Genomic DNA, 17289 nt, shown 5'->3' with positions numbered 1-17289 from the left:
CTCTCAGCTGGGGTGGGGGAGCAACAGGTCTCTTTCCCCTCTGGTCACCAGCTGGCTGTGTCAAAGTCTTGCCTTCTTTCCACATCCAAGCTGGGGGTGATTTGAGGCACTTGAAAAGTAATTCCTGGTCTCTAATTGGTGGCTTTCACCTTGGTTTTCCTTAGCATGGGAACAGCACAAGTTGGGAAAACTACAGCACCCCACACTACCCAGAATTCCTTCCTGGCTGGCTCTAGCAGTCAGTGCTTGCTTGGTGGGGAGTAGATGGGTGTACTTGCATTAGCAGCAAGGCAAAGCTGTGGGCTGTTGTGTCCGGGTGGTTTCAGAAGACACAGGAACTCACAGGTGCAAACACTGGGCATGGGCTGCTGCCACCTCTGCTTTTGAACCAGCTTTGAGATTAATGGGGTCTAGGGTTGCAGGCAGTTACATTAGAATGTGGTTAAAACTACTTAGTTGCCTAATTGGGTAGCACTTCTGGCTTCCTCTGTCTTCTCAGCAGCATGACAACTTCTCACCAGCAACAGCTTGGCAGAAGAGTCTGGTTTAGTGTTGAGGTGGACTAAAACCTGAAAGCAAAATTTTCAGAATGGAGCAAGCTAAAAAACTTTTATGAAGCATAGCAACATGTAGCAACTTTTGTTTTTAAGGCTAAGTGACAGTTGAATCACTTAGAAGTACTTTTATAGTTGCTTAATTATGGTAATTTTTAGTATCTTTATTGCACAAAAAGGTGGTATTTGCCCCTATTTTATGGGCAGTTGCATTTTAAAAGCCTCAATAAAGCTGCATCTGGAAAAGAAATAGGTACTTCTGTATTTGCTACCCTTTCTGCATGTCTTCTGATGTAGGGGAGTAGGCAGCTGGAGATCCTAGCCTGTGGAAATTTGATGGGGAAGTGGTGGAGCAGAAAAAAAAAGTGATGGCATCAGTTCAGGAGCTCTAATGCTGTTTCTATTGTCTAGTTGGCAAAATCTCCCCTTAGCCACATATGGGACTTGGTGTAGATCACTGTTGTGCAAATTGAGCTTGGCTTTGAATTAACTGCTGGTGAGCTGAGCCCCTATTGATAGTATCAGCAAATGAGGGCTGGAGCTGACACCTCTTTGTCTTCATTGTATTGGAAATCCATTTAAGTTGCAGAGCTTGTCAAGGTCTCATACCTTACAGTGCACTACCTGCTGCTGCTCTGCCCACACCTAAAATATGGCATTCCTGGGGAATGCTGTCCAATGCAGCCCTAGTGCAGGATTCCAGGGACTCACATTTGGACACTGCAGATGTAGTGGTGATGTTTCTTCCCTGAATACTCTGCTGTTGATGAATGCCATACTGTGAATGCATATAAATTACACATAATTTCCCCCCCACTGTTTTGTGTTCTGACATGTCATCTCAAATATTGGGAACTGCTTAGTTTCACCCAGCTCCATTATTTTCATAGAACACCCTCGAAATGCTCTTTTTTTCTCTGCTCTGAAATGCTTGTGGTGTTTCAGAGAAGACATTTCTGCTTTGTGCTGCTGCACAACTCAAACTTCTAGTTCAACTTGAGTCCCAAGTAAATATGTCCCTTATTAACTCCATGATGTGTAGAGAAGGGTAAGGATAAAATAGATTGGGCAAAGGGAGGGGGGATGTATGAAGAGACTTCTGAATTTGACAGAACTGACTGTGAGACTGCTTATGTTTCCAAAATGTGATGTGTTGGTGCCCCTCTCCCTGCTGAAGTCGGGCTGAGAGACCAGGGCTCAGCTAAGAAAAAGGGATGGTGCTGGTTCTGCAGCTGTTAAAACCCCTTAGTGCTGGGGGAGGCAGAGCAAGGCTTGGTCTGTGGGATGGTCCCTCTGGATGCCTAAAGGGGTGTCAGAGGTCTGAGAACTTTTGCTCAAGAGAAAGTATCTGATGGTGGTGTGGGGCAGAGACAGCACTGACCCCTGTCCTGCAGGTCATTTCCCGTGGTCAGTGCTGTTTGGTTTGCACTCAGGACTGCCCAGGCTCCTGGGAACACAGCTGCTCCCAAGGGGCATCACAGTGCTCTGGGATCAGATACCTGGGGGGCAGTGGGGTGAGCGAGGCTGCTGGGCTGCCCTGCGCAGGGCAGAATCTGCCTCTCCTGGAAATGAGCCTGGGAGCCTTAGCATGACCCAGAGAGCCACAGACCCACTGCTCTGCAGCCTGTATGTGCCAAAATTCAGTTGAGATATGGTGAATATTTGGTGTGAGCCGAATCGGAGCACTTAGACTGGCAGGAAGGGGCTGCATCAGGGGAGCCCCAGCGTGGCTGTGGCAGGCCCTCCTCACCAGCAGCCACAAGGAAAACTCCATTGCAGGATGGTTTTCTTCTGCTGGGTCAGGCCCCAACACACCTGTGGGGAAGGAGTGTGTTAATTTCCTATAGTAAAATTAATTAAAAATCCTAGTACAAATGCATATCTCCCTAGGACAGGGACAGTCTTCTTTTGGGGTGGGACTGAGGACACAAACACAGTCAAAGCACCTCTCACACCTTCTCCCTTTGAACAGCTCTTTTTTGGGTAATTTTACTCACTCCCAATAAACCCTGCAGGAGCAGCGGCAAAGTGCAAGGGCTGCTCTTGGTCCTGGCTCAGCAGGTGGCAGGTGAATGCCTTTTTACTTCCAGCCTCCAGCACAATCCTGGCAGCCACCTTGAGTTCATGTTTTCCCTCTGCTGGCTCAGGCTCTTGCTCCACAAGCAGAGGAACATGTCCCCAGTAAGCTGTCTTCTGCTGCAGATTTTGGGGAGCTTGGAGAGGAGATAGGATGTTTCCAGTGGGGTGAGAGCAGGATGCTGCATTTCTGGCAGTGCTTTCTGACAAGCCCCAGACTCCCCTCTATGAATGTTCACCCAAGCTCACTTTGCTCTAAAAGATAATGGGAGGAACTGTGACAAGTGGCATGTTTATTACTTTCTAGGGCTACGGCTGCACCACATTTTAATGCAATAAACTGAATTGCAAATCACAGCAGTGCTGCAAACAAAGTGTGCTGGGGACCCTGTTACCAAGCAGTTGCTCTCTAAATGTGTCAGCTTGCAGTGGGGAAGGGACTGAATAACCAGCATGCCTGATGGGGTTTTGTGCCCCATGAAGTGTCTTCATCCCCTTTTGCAGGCTGGGCTCTGGTGTGTGCCCTCTTGGGCAGCATTTGATAACCTGTGCTCAAAGCCCTCTGCAAACATCTCACCCTTCCAGTAGATCTGATCTCTACGTGCTAAAACAAGGTGTGGATGGGGGAAATGTCTCCTTGCATGTGCTAATGCTCTTGATTGGAGCTGTCTGCTGCTAAGAGCTCTTTCCTGAGTGCCCTCCTGCACCTGGATCCCTAAATTAGGCAGGAGGAAGCAGCAGAGCCGTGCTGGAGCTGACAGCTCTGTGTGCTGGGTGGTGACTCCTCCTCGTGCTCCGGGATGTGTTGTGCCAGGGCTGCAGGGTGAGCTGGAGCAGGGCTGGCAGTGCCTTCCCCCGGAGAGGGGAGCCTGAGCGTTGTGTGCAGGAGCAAACTGGTACTGGGATGGGGCTATGACCCTTGGAGGCTGGGATGAATGAAGCAGACATTTGTTGAGATGAAAATGCATTTACTGTGGTATGGGGATGCCTGCCCTGTAACTGTGTCCCCTGGCACAGTTCACTTCATGTTTCTGGCTGAATTCAGCAGCCAGGCAAACCACAGCTGGGAGCCCAGTGTTGGTGTGGGGCTGGGTGTTTAGATGGTGTTTGTGGTTGGTTTTGAGTGCTGCTGCTCTGCCTCCATACCTGCCCCCTGCTCTGTCCCTGTGGGACACCTGGGGAGCCAGAGGAGCCCCTCTGCCCTGGTGTCACACACCGCTGGAGCCAAACCTGTGTGATGCTGTGAGTGATAGAGTTGCTTCTTCTTCCCAGCCCTTTCACTTGTAAAGCTCCCTCAGGTATTTCAAGTCAGAAGACTGCTCTTTTTAAAAATATTAATCAAACATGGCCTGGCTTTGTTGTTGTAAGAGCTTATAGCTTGTAAGTGTTTTTAACGGCTTCTTTGTGAAGCTTAAAATTTGCTTTATTTAGTTTAGAAAATTAATACCCATAGCAGGATGAAGTGATTTGAGGGATTGCTTGAGACAAATGCCTCTTTTCTGCTGCTAATGAGTGTGTGATTGCCCTTTTACTGTGTGTTACCTGGCTGTGCCAGCAATAATACATGGTCCTGCAAAAGAGGCTTGAGAAACGTGGAAGCAGGGTCAATTTGGTCTCCCACTTTCTTTCAAGATATGTTTGTTGAGTTTTGTTCTTTTTATCTTTAGAGCTCAGGCTGGGGATCCTCCCTGGGCTTGGCTTCTGCAGTTGTTTAAGGCATTACTACCTGTAGGTCCTGGCTAGGATTTCTCCCCAGTAGCAGGGAGAGCAGAAGGAAACATGCTGGGTCTTCTGTTGCTTTATTTGTTGCTTCATGTAGTAACTTAATTTTTGCAAGCTGCTGGGAGGTTTTTCAATCCAAGCTCAAAGATCAAGATGTCAGTAAAACTCTTAAAGAGAACCCTTTCTTCAAAGGACATGTCTGAAAGTGGAATAGAACCTGACCAAATAGAATTACAGAATCCTTGAATTGTTTGGGTAGGAAGGGACCTTAAAGATCACCTTGTTCAAACCCCCTGCCATAGCAGGGACCCCTTCCCCTAGACAAGGTTAGTGTTAGACTGTCCAGTTGCTCACTGTCACTTGTGCTCCATTTGTTGGTGATTCCCACAAGAGATGTCTAGCAAAAAAAATCCACTAGACCACATATTTTGAGCCTTGAAGGCGACTCACAAAAGGCTTTCAGTGGTTTTGAACCAGAACGACTTAGCCTTGTTTGTTTCCTACTCTTCCTATGCATCTCTGCTAAGAGGGAGTAATTGGGCCTGTCCCCTTTTAGGGCTCTGCTTGGGGAGAGTGTAAAGCTCAGCCCTTTGACTCTTCCATTACCCATGCTTAAAGGGGCTTATGAAAAAGAGGGAGAGTGGGATTTTACACTGGCAGATAGTGATAGGACAAGGAGGAAATGATTTTAAACTACAGGGAGTAGGTTTAGATTAGAAGTTAGGAAGAAGTGGTGAGGCACTGGCCCGTGGGAAGCTGTGGATGTCCCACCCTCTCCTCCTGTTCCAAAGGCTCACTTCAGATGGTGTGGTTTGCATTTAAGTTTTGGGAGCAGCCTGGACTGTGTTTTCCCAGCAGTCAGGTGCTTTAGGGAAGACCTTCCACTGTCATGGGCTGTTGCTCTGTGCCAGCTGGGGCCCACTGTTGCTGCTCCCCTGAGATTTTTGTGCTCACAGCAGCACCAGGATGAGGATGGAGGTTATGGGGCTGCAGGAGCTGCTGCTGAGCTGACCCATGAGGGGAGAGCAGTTGTGATGGAGGTGGGAAACAGGAGCAGGAGGCAGCTGAGGGATGGGGGTCCCCAGGTCCTGAGCAGACGGCGTGCAGCCCACAGGGTCCCTGCCTGTGCAGGCAGCAGATGGTGCTGGGTTTCACAGCCTGAGCACGAGGTTCAGCCCTGACTGTGGCTCAGAGGGAAGGGCTGCTCTCAGAAATGTTTGCTGCTGTTTGTGCTCAGGTCTCTCATGGAGGTGATTATTGCCAGTGTCAGGCTGTGCTGGGCACTCCTCTCGTGGCAGGGACACAGACAGGCTGCTAGTGAATGTGCAGGTGGGAAGAATATATATTTCAAATATATGCTCATCCTGCCAAACACAAGGTTCCTGCCCATCAGAGGTACTCAGGTAAGGTCTATTTTCCATTTACCCCCTTCCAGGCCATACTTGGTTGGTGGGGCTGTGCCAGAGCAGATGGCAGAACCCTGTAGCAAGAGGCTCTCCCAGAGCAAAGCTGCAGATGCCTGTGATCTGGAGCAGGATTGCCTCTGGCCCCACAGCCCCAGGGGAGTGAGAACCCCTCAGGGAGGGTTCTGTGGGGGCAGCCCACCCTGACAAGGGCTCAGGGTGCCCATGGTGGGAGAGGGGATCCTGCCAGAGGAGCTGCCGGTTTGCTAGAAGCCTTCTCCTAAATATGGACATGATTATTTTTAATTTTTTATTTGCTTGCTCTGGAATCCTTTGCGTTTTTCCCTTAATCCTGGAGAAGAATCAGTGGTGCCCTGTGTGCATGTGACATGGCTGTGCACAAACTGCCTTTGTGACTTCTTTCTTTCACGGGAGAGAAACACATTCAGGAAAAGCAGGGCCCTGACAACAGGAATCAAGTGTTTCTAAATATGGACATCCTTTTTTGGACTAAAAAGTCTTTTTGTACCATGCATATTTCCCCTGTTAATCATTTCCTTTTGTTCCTTGCAAACTTGGGTCCTCCAGTGTTATAGAAGGAATTATAGCTGCTCTGTTTGTAAACTTTTCGTTATGATCCATGAACTGCCTTGTACGTTGCTCTGATTTGCTGGGTTTTCTTTTTAGTGTGGTTGGAAAGGCCAGCACTCTGGTTTACTCACCCTAAGCTTTCCCTTTTTTTAAAAAACAGTCATATTTAGCCTAAGCCCATCTCGAAATATTGGGGATTTTACAGGCCATTGAGCTTTGCCTGGTGCTGTTCACTGCCTTTGTGTTGCACTAATTGGCTTGATAAAGAAGGGCCTGGGCTCTGTGGAGCGCTTCTCCTCCAAGGTGAAATGTGAGATGGAGGGGGAAATATTCAGATGTTCACTAGCAGTTATGCTCGCTGGATAATCTGAATGCATCAGAAATGAGCTAGAGCTCAGACAAAGTAGGGGATTAGGAGTCTGAGATGGGCGAGCGGGTGGACATCTGGAAGCCTGCTGTTGAGCTCGTCTGCTGGGCTGGGCCGTGTCTCCATAATGTGGGTTATGGGCGCTGCAAATGGACAGCACTGGGCTCACGGTGGCTCTCTGTGCATGTGTTCCAAAATAACAATCCCTGCAGTTCTGTGCAGAGGACCCCACCCTCCCCAGCAGAGCGTTCAGCTCCCCCTGTGCCCCTGCAGGGACATGCTCTGCTCTGGTGGCGCTGTGTGCCTGCCCCACCTCTGCCTGCTGCTCCGGGGTTTTGGGGGGAGCCTCACACATCCCGTGGCTGGTGCTACACAGCAGATGCTCAGGGCCTTGCTTGCACAGTGCCCCTGTGATTCTGGGCAGGGGCAGCTCTGCAGAGCCCACCAGAAAAGCCAGATGCCTGGGGGAGGAGGAGAAAACCCAGCTCGGGGCTTCTGAACCCTTCCCATGTGCAGAGCCCCGTTCTCCCAAAGCTGAGCCCGTTGTTCCAGTGCAGGGCTGCCTCTGCCACCAGCAGCATCTGCTCCGAGCACTGTCTGCCTGGGGCCAGCTCCACTTGCTCCATCCCTCTGTCATTCCCAGCCCCTCACCCTCATCCCTGCAGGCACAAGGTTCATGGCTTGCTCATCAGGGTGTGGATGGGTCAGGGTCTTCTTCATTTGATGATAAAAGAGGAGTTCAAAAATCCTTCTGCTTTTTTTAAAACAGTATTGGAGAAGGAATTACAAATATGTTGTGAGCAGAAATAACTGAATAGTGGTTTGGTTTGGTTTTTCCCAAAAAGCAATTTCTTCCCCAGCCTCTCTGCATGTGCTCCCTTTCTGCTCCTCCCTCTCCAGCACCTTGCTCATGTTTCCATCCTTTTCCTGCATACTCTGCCTTGACAGCTTCAATTTTGGCCACAGCTGTGAGTACCCAAAGGTGGCTGTGCACAGCTAGAGCCTCTCAGTGCTCCCAGCACACATCCCCTGCTGTTGGAGCAGCATTGTGCTGCCACAGGTGGGAGGGCATCACCCTGAGCCAGCCAGCAGTGAGAGGTTTCTTGTTCAGGAGCAGAGTAATTCCCACCCTGCTCTGATTCTGGCACTGCCGTCACTGCTGGATCCATGTCCCAGGAATTAAAGCAGGACTGAGGACTGAGCTGTGTGCCTGTGTCACTGAAAGTTCTGACTCAGCAGTACGTGGCCAGGTTGTGTGAAAGCCTTGAAAAATTTGTAATTTGTGGGGGATGGTCTTGTTTTACCTGTCAGCTACACACACACTAACCTGACCCATGAGGCTCTGGGTACAGCACCAGTGGCCAGTGGCTCCTGCTGTGCTGCCTTGTCTTCTTGTCTGTCTCTGGCAAAAGTGCTTTTTTTTTTGCTTGGGGGAGCACAGTTGAGTCCCAGTAAGCACTGGCAGCATTTTTACTTTTGTACTTCTGTGTCCTACTGGGTTGAGATGTAGTTGTACATTTTTTCTGGGTAGAAGCTTAGGGAGCTTCTGCTGAGGGTGATTTCTTGGCACTGGATGGAGTGTGAGCACACAGGTAAAACAGCTCCTTTGCTAGGGCACTGCACCAGGGATCCTGCCCCTTGGTCTGTGCCAGCAGCACCTTTTGGCTGGGGAAATGCAGGTCTGGAGGAGCAGAGCAACTCTGCTGTGGTCACCCGTGGGCACCCTGGAAGCCAAACCTCTGGAAAGCTGGATTCAAAATACTCCTTTTTGCCCCAGGGTGGGAGGAGGCATGTATTTTGTCTGAAAAGCAGGGTCAGAAACGTTTTTTGTGTGCTGGGGGGCTCTAGGTTAGGCGACCTGCCTGATTTTACACACACTAAATGCAGTTAAGCATCCCAGTCCCAGTTCTTCCTCCGCTGTAATGTAATTTTTCAGAGGTGCTGGCAGCACAAAACATTGAAACTGCTCCATAGCAGGGGGAGAGCCTGAGGGGCTGCCCAGGGGCTTTGGGATCCCCAGGGCAGGGACAGGGCACCCTGCAGCTCCCTGATATTCTTCTGGGCTCTCAGAGCCTTTGCTGTGAGGTGGAGGACCCAGGTTTGGAGGGGGCAGCCCTGAGCCCTGTGTCAGTTCAGGGGGGGATGCTCCTGCAAACAGCAGTGCTGGGAGTTTGCATTTCCCTCGGCCTCAGCCCTGAAGGAAGCCTAAAGCCTGGGTCAATAATAAGCTGATAAGACAGTAAATCTTGGTAATGAGAAAAACAGAAGACGGCATCTGCTCAACACAATGGCACTGTGTATGGTCTGGTAAACAGCTATTGAAAGGAGATGCCTGTTATGGAAGGGTTTACAGCTGAACAGCCCATTTCCATGCAGGACTGGGGGGTTTCACTGCCCCCAGCCCTGTTGGGGCTGAGCACAGGCAGAGGTGACCTGTTGCCCATGAAGCTCTGTGCTTGCCAGAGGTGCAGCAGCCCCTGCCACAAAACCAGAGCCCAGCTCTCACTGTCCTGCACGTGTGGAATGGAGATGGGCATGAGATGGGACTGCCACAGTGGCTGTCTGCCCCTCCTCCTGTGCCCCTCCAGTGCCTCCTTGCAATGCCTGCCCTGGGAGATGTGCACTCTTCAGAGGGTGCTCTGCTGCAAATAGGGGTCGGGGTAAAAATGGGAAACAGCTTCTTCTCTTGTCTTTGGAGGTGCCAAAATGAGCTGAGCTGATGGGCAACAGGCACCTGGGGATGAATGAGTTGTGCAGGGGGCAGCAGGAAAGAGAAGAGGCTGGGTATTCCTGCCTGACACCCACTCCACCTGATGAGCCTGGTGCCCGTGGGGTGGGAGCTGGCAGTGCTCCTGCTCCAGCTCCAGCTGTGTGAAGCCAGGTCTGCAAAATGGGGAGGAGGAGGAGAAGGAGGGAGTTAAGAGGAAGAAATCTGCATATGGTGTGTAATGCGTTTATGAATTGGGTCTTTAATAATTTACATTACCAGTTTAATACTTTGAATACAAATTATCTTGCCCATATGCTGTGCTGACAAACATAAAAATGGAGTAATCAAAGCTGTAATAGCACTACAGCAAAAAGACATAAAATGCCACTAGAAGGCTTAGGATAAATTATTGCATGCACACACCAGCTCTATGGCTCCCTGGTGCCAAAGGATGCATTGCAATTTCTTCCTCAGACTTTGCATTTGGGCTTGAGGACTGATGCAGTACCAGGAGTACTGCTCAAAATTCTGCAAGATGGGCAGCATTTAACAAAGGAGAGGGAAGAAAAAAAGGCTCAGACTTGTTTGATAAACACAGCAATTTAAATTCTGCTCTGGCATTCCATGGGCTGCCAAGAAAATATAGCCCTCTTATTTGTAGGGAGCCCCTTTCTCCCTCCAGCAGGGTTATTTGCATGTATTATAAACTGCAGTGTTGGCTTGCCATCTTCAGGCAGCTGCCACACACTGCACAGCATCCCTGTGCATCCCTGTGCTGCTTGGAGGTGGTGGGTGCAGCCTGGGCCCATGAGGGATGCCCAAGGGAAGAGGCACCAGGTGACCCAGGCAAAGGGCAGCATCAGTGAAACGCAAGTTTCACCTCATCCCTCCTCCCACCTGAAGGTGTTCCCCTCTAATGCCTGAGCTCTGAGGGGCAGGAGGAGGTGGGAGAGGATGAAACAGCCCTTGGTGCTGCCTCTTGGCCCCTCTTGGGCTGCAGTTTGGGTACAAGGGAGCAGCTTGGGAGGCCTTGGGAGCTCATGGATGCTGCACATCACTTTGTGTTTGTTTTTAGCAGTCTTTTGGTGCACGTGTGTGTGTGTACCAGGCACAGGGTTCTGCAGCAAAAGGAGCAGGTTTGCAAAACAGAGATGCAAGTTGTGCTCGCAGGGAGCAGCTGCATTTGTAAATGTCAGCAGAGCTTGTGTTGTACCTTGTGGCAGAGCCTCTGCTTTGAAATAAATACCAGCCTATTCATTGGTGCCACATCTCCAACACATCCCAGCTACAGGCAATCTTTCACAGAAAGAGCCATTTAAGGCTCACATTTGCATACACTGAATTTCTCAGCTATCAGGGTTACTCCATGCTGTAATCCATCCTGTGCTTCTAATACGATCAGTGAAAAATGAGGCTTCTTCCCAAATAAATCATCACCAATGAAGGAAATGGTGGCTTTTCCACAAGGCCTGAGGCTCCTGCAGCAGCAATGTCTTTTTCCAAAAGGCAGAGAACTCTGGGCAGGCTCATTCTGTGCTGCATGAGCTCACTGCCACTCTCCCCAAGATCTAACCCCTTTGCATATGAATGAGTTTTTCCTGCCTTTGCCTCTCCCAGGATCTGCTGCTGTCTGTCTCCCTGGAATGTGGTGCCAGCAGCTCAGGAATAGTGCCTGGGGCTGCCCCTCTTTGTCTCATCCATTATTCCATGCACTGGTGCACCTCTATCTCACATGCTAAGGGGAGAGGAGTGAATGCCAGTGTTTGGCATCCTGGCAAGGTGGGTGCTCAGGGCTGCAAGAAGTGAGAGAGAGAGAAAGAGGGCACCCTCCCCCTGCCTAGCCTGCCAGTTCCTGTGTTCCACCTTGCTCTGCTCCTTGTCTTGCTCCAAAGCCTGATTTTGCCTGTGAACAGGGGTTTTGGAGGAGCCCCACTCCATCCCCTGGCCCTGGGGAGCAACCACATGACAGAGAAGACCTGTTATTGCAGCCAAAAATGTGCAAAGAGGCAACTGGAGCTTTTCCTACTGGGGGCAAAGGGACCTGTGTGAGTCAGGATGGGGAGAAACAGGTGGGCATCCAGCCCCCACTGAAAGAACTTTTCCCATTGCCAGATCTTCTGCAGAATTAGGGCCTCACTGATCCTTTTGATCCACAAATAAATTGGATGGATCAAGATCACAATGAGAAATATCCCCATTCTCATCCAGAAGGGATTTTCAGCATAAAAAGGCTTTATGTGACTCATAAACTTTAACATTTATTTCTGCACGCGAGGTAAATATTTCCCCTCTGAACACCTAAGCAATGCAATTTTGTTTGAAGCCTCTATTTGTTTATGTCTGAAGGTGACAATAATTCACCTGTTTTCCCTTCCTGTATTTCCCCAAGCAGTGGCATGAGCCAAAATAGAGCAAACTCAGCTCTGGCCGTTTGTCACCTGTCAGCTCTGTCCCTCAAATGTGCTCAGACAAGCTTTGTCCTGGAGTTTACATTTGGGCACCTCCTGACCTCTAGCTGCTGGTAAATGGCCCCACGTTCTCCTGTTTAGAGGAAGAAATACAGCATACCTGCATGCAGCCACTGCCAGGGCAGGCAGGAGAGAGAGACATAACTTAATCTAACTCCAGATAAATCATGATTTCACAGCGATCTGCCTGCCACAGGCAGTTGGGAGTCCCATCTCCTTGGCACTGTAGCAACACTTGTCATCCAATGTCCCAAAGAGACCCACTCATGGCCAGAGATCACAGATGACTGGGAAGATGCCTGGAGTTGTAAACACCATCAATCCGGAGAAAACAAACATTCCTGGGAGCTGGTGTCAGGTGGGGATGTTCGAAGTCGGTGCTTGTCTCTGCAGAGCACAGGATGTGCACGTGGGCTGCACGGATCCCTCACACCTGCCCAGGTCTGAAGCTCCAGCAAATCCAGGGAGACAAAGTGCTGTCTGTCCTCTTCCCTGGGAGGGCTTGGGTCCCCAGATTTTGGAGGCTGCAGCCCCCCATGCAGCCTCTCAGAAGGGGACCAAGGTAGGAGTGAGCTGCTGTGGGGCAGGGGCATTGGGGGTGGCTTTGGGGCTGTGTGCAGCTGCTGGGGGGCAGCCCCATGCCTGCCCGGTGCCCTTTGCCACCCTCCAACCTGCTCCTACCAGAGAGGGAGGCTGGTTTGGCAGAGGTGTTAAAGTTTTGGTTTTAGCTCCCCACTTACAGGTAGAGACCCCCACTGTGGGCAGAGAGCCCCTTGTCCCACGGCAGCTTTTGGAGAAGCTCCCCATCTCATCACAGGCAGTGTATTTGCAGCACAGGTACCTCATTTGGTTTTTATCCTTTTTGGTATCCCTTTGATGCCTTTCCTGGCTTTGGTGGAGTCACTTCTGATGTACAGCTGGTGTCACATGAAATCTGAAGCAGGTGCTCTCCTTCTGCCCACTCCCACCCAGGACTCCCCTGTCTCTCTGGGTCTCTGCCTGTCCTCAAGAACATCTTCATGTCCAAGCCTAAATTCAATGCTAACATGCCCAGGCTGTTTCTTTATCAGTCTGCCCCTTTATTTTTCTTTTCCCCTTTTTTTAAAGGAAACTGAATCCAAGGCTGCCATGTAATGATGACATTATTGTTAGTAGTTATTTCTATTTCCATAGTTCCAAGAGGTAGAGAACAGAGTCCCACTGGGTTAAATGCAGCACATGTTATAACAAAAAGACAGTCTGAGTGCCAAACAATTTGCAATCTTCTCTTTAATGCAAGGAATGTAAAATTAAGATTACTATAGCAACATCTTGCCCACGATGAACACAGATAGCATTTGTTGGTCTTTATAAATATATATGAGTGTGTGTATGTGTATATATATATATGTAATGTACACATACAAATCCTAAATATCTCTGGCAACCTTTTCTGTAGTTGAATTTATATTTAATTTCAAGCTCTCTGTATTGCAGATCTAATTTGCATCCAGCTTTCTTTTTCCATAGCTTCAGCAGCCTTGCCTTTTCCTTCAGGCTCTTTTGTGCACACTGCATGCCAGGCTGGAGTGCCCACTGCCTGGGGAGAGTGCTTAGGCCCTTCCTGGGAGCAGGGACAGACTCTGACTGGGGGAGGTAATCCCATCTACTGGGGGGCTTCCTTTTAACTGCATACAACCCTGTTAAACCTCATAACTGACCTAACATCTCCAAATTTGCTTTCTTCAATCAGATTTTAGGAAAGTGGGGTGAACCTGAGACATGCACATGCTTCCTTTTTCTTCCCATTTCTCTTCTCTGAAGTTATTCATTCGACTTTCAATGAATTTCCTATGAGGTATGAACTGAAGCTCTCATTTCTTCCCCATGACTGAATAAAACCCAGGCCCTGGCTTTATTAAGAAATGCCTATGAAAAGGGCAGAGCACAACCAGGAGTGAGGAGCTGAGGGAAAGGCAGCAGGAGGATGGATGGTCCTACAGCTCAGTGTCACTTAAATTCTCTAGGAAAGCAGCAGAAATTCAAGCACTGTTTTCACCTTGTTGCAGAGGTAAGTGGAGTTACTGATAAAGAGGAGCTTTAACATCACCAGATCTGAAGAGAGCTGTCTATGCTTATGAGCCTACAAATGGGGAAGAGGGGAAAACCAGGCACCAAACTGTGCTAAGGAGAGCTGGAGGATACCACTCTCTGCCAAAGACAGACACACTGGAGGGATACCCTCTTCTCTGGAGGAGCAGGAGGAACTTGCAGCTCATTTGTAGCAGCTTTAAGGCTGTGGAGTTGAATGTGCACAGTTGGAGGGTTGGTGGATCCACGGTTTTGAGACCAGACTGCAATGGAGATCTGAGAACCAAAACTGAAAACGTCTGCTAGCAGGTCTGGATGGAGAAGCTGGAAAGCAGCCTGGAGTTGCCAGCTGCAGATTTCTGGTGCCTATGACTTAGCAGAATTAAATACAAGGAAATAAATCACAGGCAGCTCTGCCTGCAGGGTCTAGAAGGAAAGCAAAGGGGCTGGGGTGAGGAGGGTGAGCAACCCCAGTGGGTCTGTGGGGACAGCAGGAGTTGAAAGGTGAAGAATGGATCTGCAGGGCACAGAGAGGCCCACTTTCAAAGCCCATCCAGGCAAAACCAATAGCTTTCCTTCAGAGAGAACTGCTCTATGAGCAGGAATCAATGCCCTCCTGCAGAGCCTGCAAAGACACTGACAGGTGTGAGTGTGCAGGGCTGATGCCCAGAGGAGGTTTCTGGGTGCAGTTATTGCAGAGATGGGTGGGACAGAGCAAACACGAGGGGTACCTCACACGTGCATTGGGTGTTGGTGTGCACCTTACAGTGGCAGGCTGAAGATACCAGGGCAGCTGAAGATCAGACCAGGCAATGGGGAGTGAGTTGGAGACCAGTTCATGAGCAGTGATGTATTATAGGGCAGAGCAAAGTGATTCTTGTAAGATGGGCACTCAGCTGTTTGCTGCAGGAAAGTTGTTCCTTCGCTTATTTGTCTCTGACCCTGGGCTGACCTGTAGGCAGAAGAGACATTGCCACCTCCTTGCCCAAAGGAAGGACTAAAGGCAGGCTCCAGGGGTCCAGCAGGGCAGCAGGGCTGTGAAACAGGCCCAGGAGGAGTCAGCGAGGTCTGTAGGGCTGAGCAAACCATCATCAAGACCACTGGTTAAAATCCACACACACTTTCTCATCCTGTTCTCTGGAATGGGTCTGTTTATGATGGAAGTTAACCCTGGGGTCCCTCAGGTAAGAGCAGCTGCTGTGGGCAGCGTGAGCACCAGTGCTGTGCACGGGGTAAAGGTTTGTGTGCAACCTCAGCCCAGAGACCTGGTACTTGCCTCTTGGAAATGCTGCAGAGCTGTGCAGGTGTGCTGGATGGTCCAGTGAAATCAGAGCTATTAGTGGGAGTACAGCAAGAGAAGAGAATAATTTCCCATCTATGGGCTGCACACTGCTGATATATACCAAAGTGATAGCCTGAGGAAAGGGAATCTCTTCACTGCAGAAAAGCTTTGGTTGTGGAGTCAACTGGCTGCAGCCCCTCTGTTAACTCCCAGCACACTGCCACTGTGGATGGCTGCACTTCTGCAGAGGCAGGTAGGTACCACATCCCCCTTGGCTCCACAGCACTGCTGTGCCAGCCACCACCACCTCTCTGCTTTTTGTTACTCTTGACCCTCCTGTTCCCATCAGGTGTTTTTAAGCAGGCCTGCCACCAAGGCTGTAATCGGTTCTCTTGTGCTCCTATTTATGCTCTCACCCAGCAATTTGCACAGGGCTGTCGAGCTCTCTGCTTGTAATTGACAGGGGAAGGCAATCTGCTTCATGAGAGGAAACATCTCCACGGCTGCTGGATCTGAGCAGGCCATTTCCCATAATGAGGGTGAGGTAAAACAGGATCTCACTAACAGCCGTGGATGTAGCTGAGCCCTCATTACTGCAGGCACAGAGGTGCTGCTTGGGACATAATTAAGAGCTCAAAAGTGTGGCACTGTCCTTCCTACACTGCTGCCTCATAGCAAGATGCTTAGTGCCAAGTGCTCCTGAAGCTTGCTCAAGTCACAATCCAGGCTGCAGGAGGGTTGCTCCAGGAAAGGGAGAGCTCCCTGTCTTCTTTCTTAAGGCAGGTCTTGAAGAGGACAACCATGGGAATTTCAGCCTTAGCATTAGAAAGCAATTGCCAATGGCAATGGCTTGTGCCATCCCCAGCTGGAGAAGCAGCTTGGACATGGTGTGGGCAGAATGTTTGCAGGTGGGTGTGCATCCAAACACAAATGGGGGCTGGGGAGGCAGGGAATGTGAAGGGGAGAGTCCCCAGAGCATCTCAGCAGTTTCCATCTCACACTGTTGCCCCTGAACAGCCAGGATAAAATTAGACCCCTTCTATATACAGGTGGTGGTGAACTGGGTAATACCCTGATGTTTCCAAAAGCTTGGCCTGATTCCTCCAGTTGATCTCTAACTAGGATGAGCCCCAGGCTGGAGGAGGGGGAAGTAAGGGGAGAGAAAGTGAGGTGAGACAGGCTGTGAGAGCTGCACTGGGAAAACTGAGAGCAACTCAGCCAGCATCCCTGTAGGTGCTGATGTGGGAAACTGTGAGAACAGTGAGATTTTTGTTGTGCACAGCATGTTGGGGCAAAAGGGATGGGCTGGAAAGGGAATGGTGAAAGGAGACCTGTAAGGAGCAGGAATGGGTTTGGTTTCTAATGGTAGGAAAAGGGACTGGTTCAGGAATCTCAATGAGAAAAAGTATGAGGTGCTCCTTTTTTTCTCCCTCTTTTTCTCCTACCATCCCAATAAGTTTCTATGGAAGGGAAAAGTCTGCCCCAACCTCACTTGAGCACACACATTTTGGGGATGGTGTGAGGAGAATGAGTGGTCCTTCTTCTGCTTGAGTCAAAGGCAGATCTTCAACACAAATGGGGTAGGGGGACTGGTCTGTCATGAACAAGCTTTCCTCACTTTGCATTATATTGATTTGATTTGCAGAAGTTTCTTACTTGGATACTAAAACAATTAATTCTTCAGGTTTTGTTAGCTATTAAATATATCAATTAAATCCTTCCCTGAGGGTTTTTCCCCCCAACAAACCCCACCAGCTGGACCATTTCCATATCTTTCCTTCCACCATGATTGTCACCTGGGAGAGTCCCATGCTACCTCTCACTTGTCATCTGAACCTCCCCCCTGAGCAGCCTACACAGCAACCAGGCTGTCTTTATTGGGAGCAGGCCCTCTAATTTGGCCTTTTTTTGGCAGGATTAAATAAAGTGACTGAAAAATCCCACATTCTGTCCTAGCATCTTGAGACCAGCAGCAAGACTGGTTCCAGCCACGGGATGCTGCCCAATGTAGCTGGTGGTGAGAGCTACCACAAAACCCAGCACTTG

The sequence above is a fragment of the Geospiza fortis genome, unplaced genomic scaffold, assembly GCF_000277835.1.
Source record: "Geospiza fortis unplaced genomic scaffold, GeoFor_1.0 scaffold157, whole genome shotgun sequence".
Classification (NCBI taxonomy): Eukaryota; Metazoa; Chordata; class Aves; order Passeriformes; family Thraupidae; genus Geospiza; species Geospiza fortis.
This window is presented reverse-complemented; position numbering follows the sequence as displayed.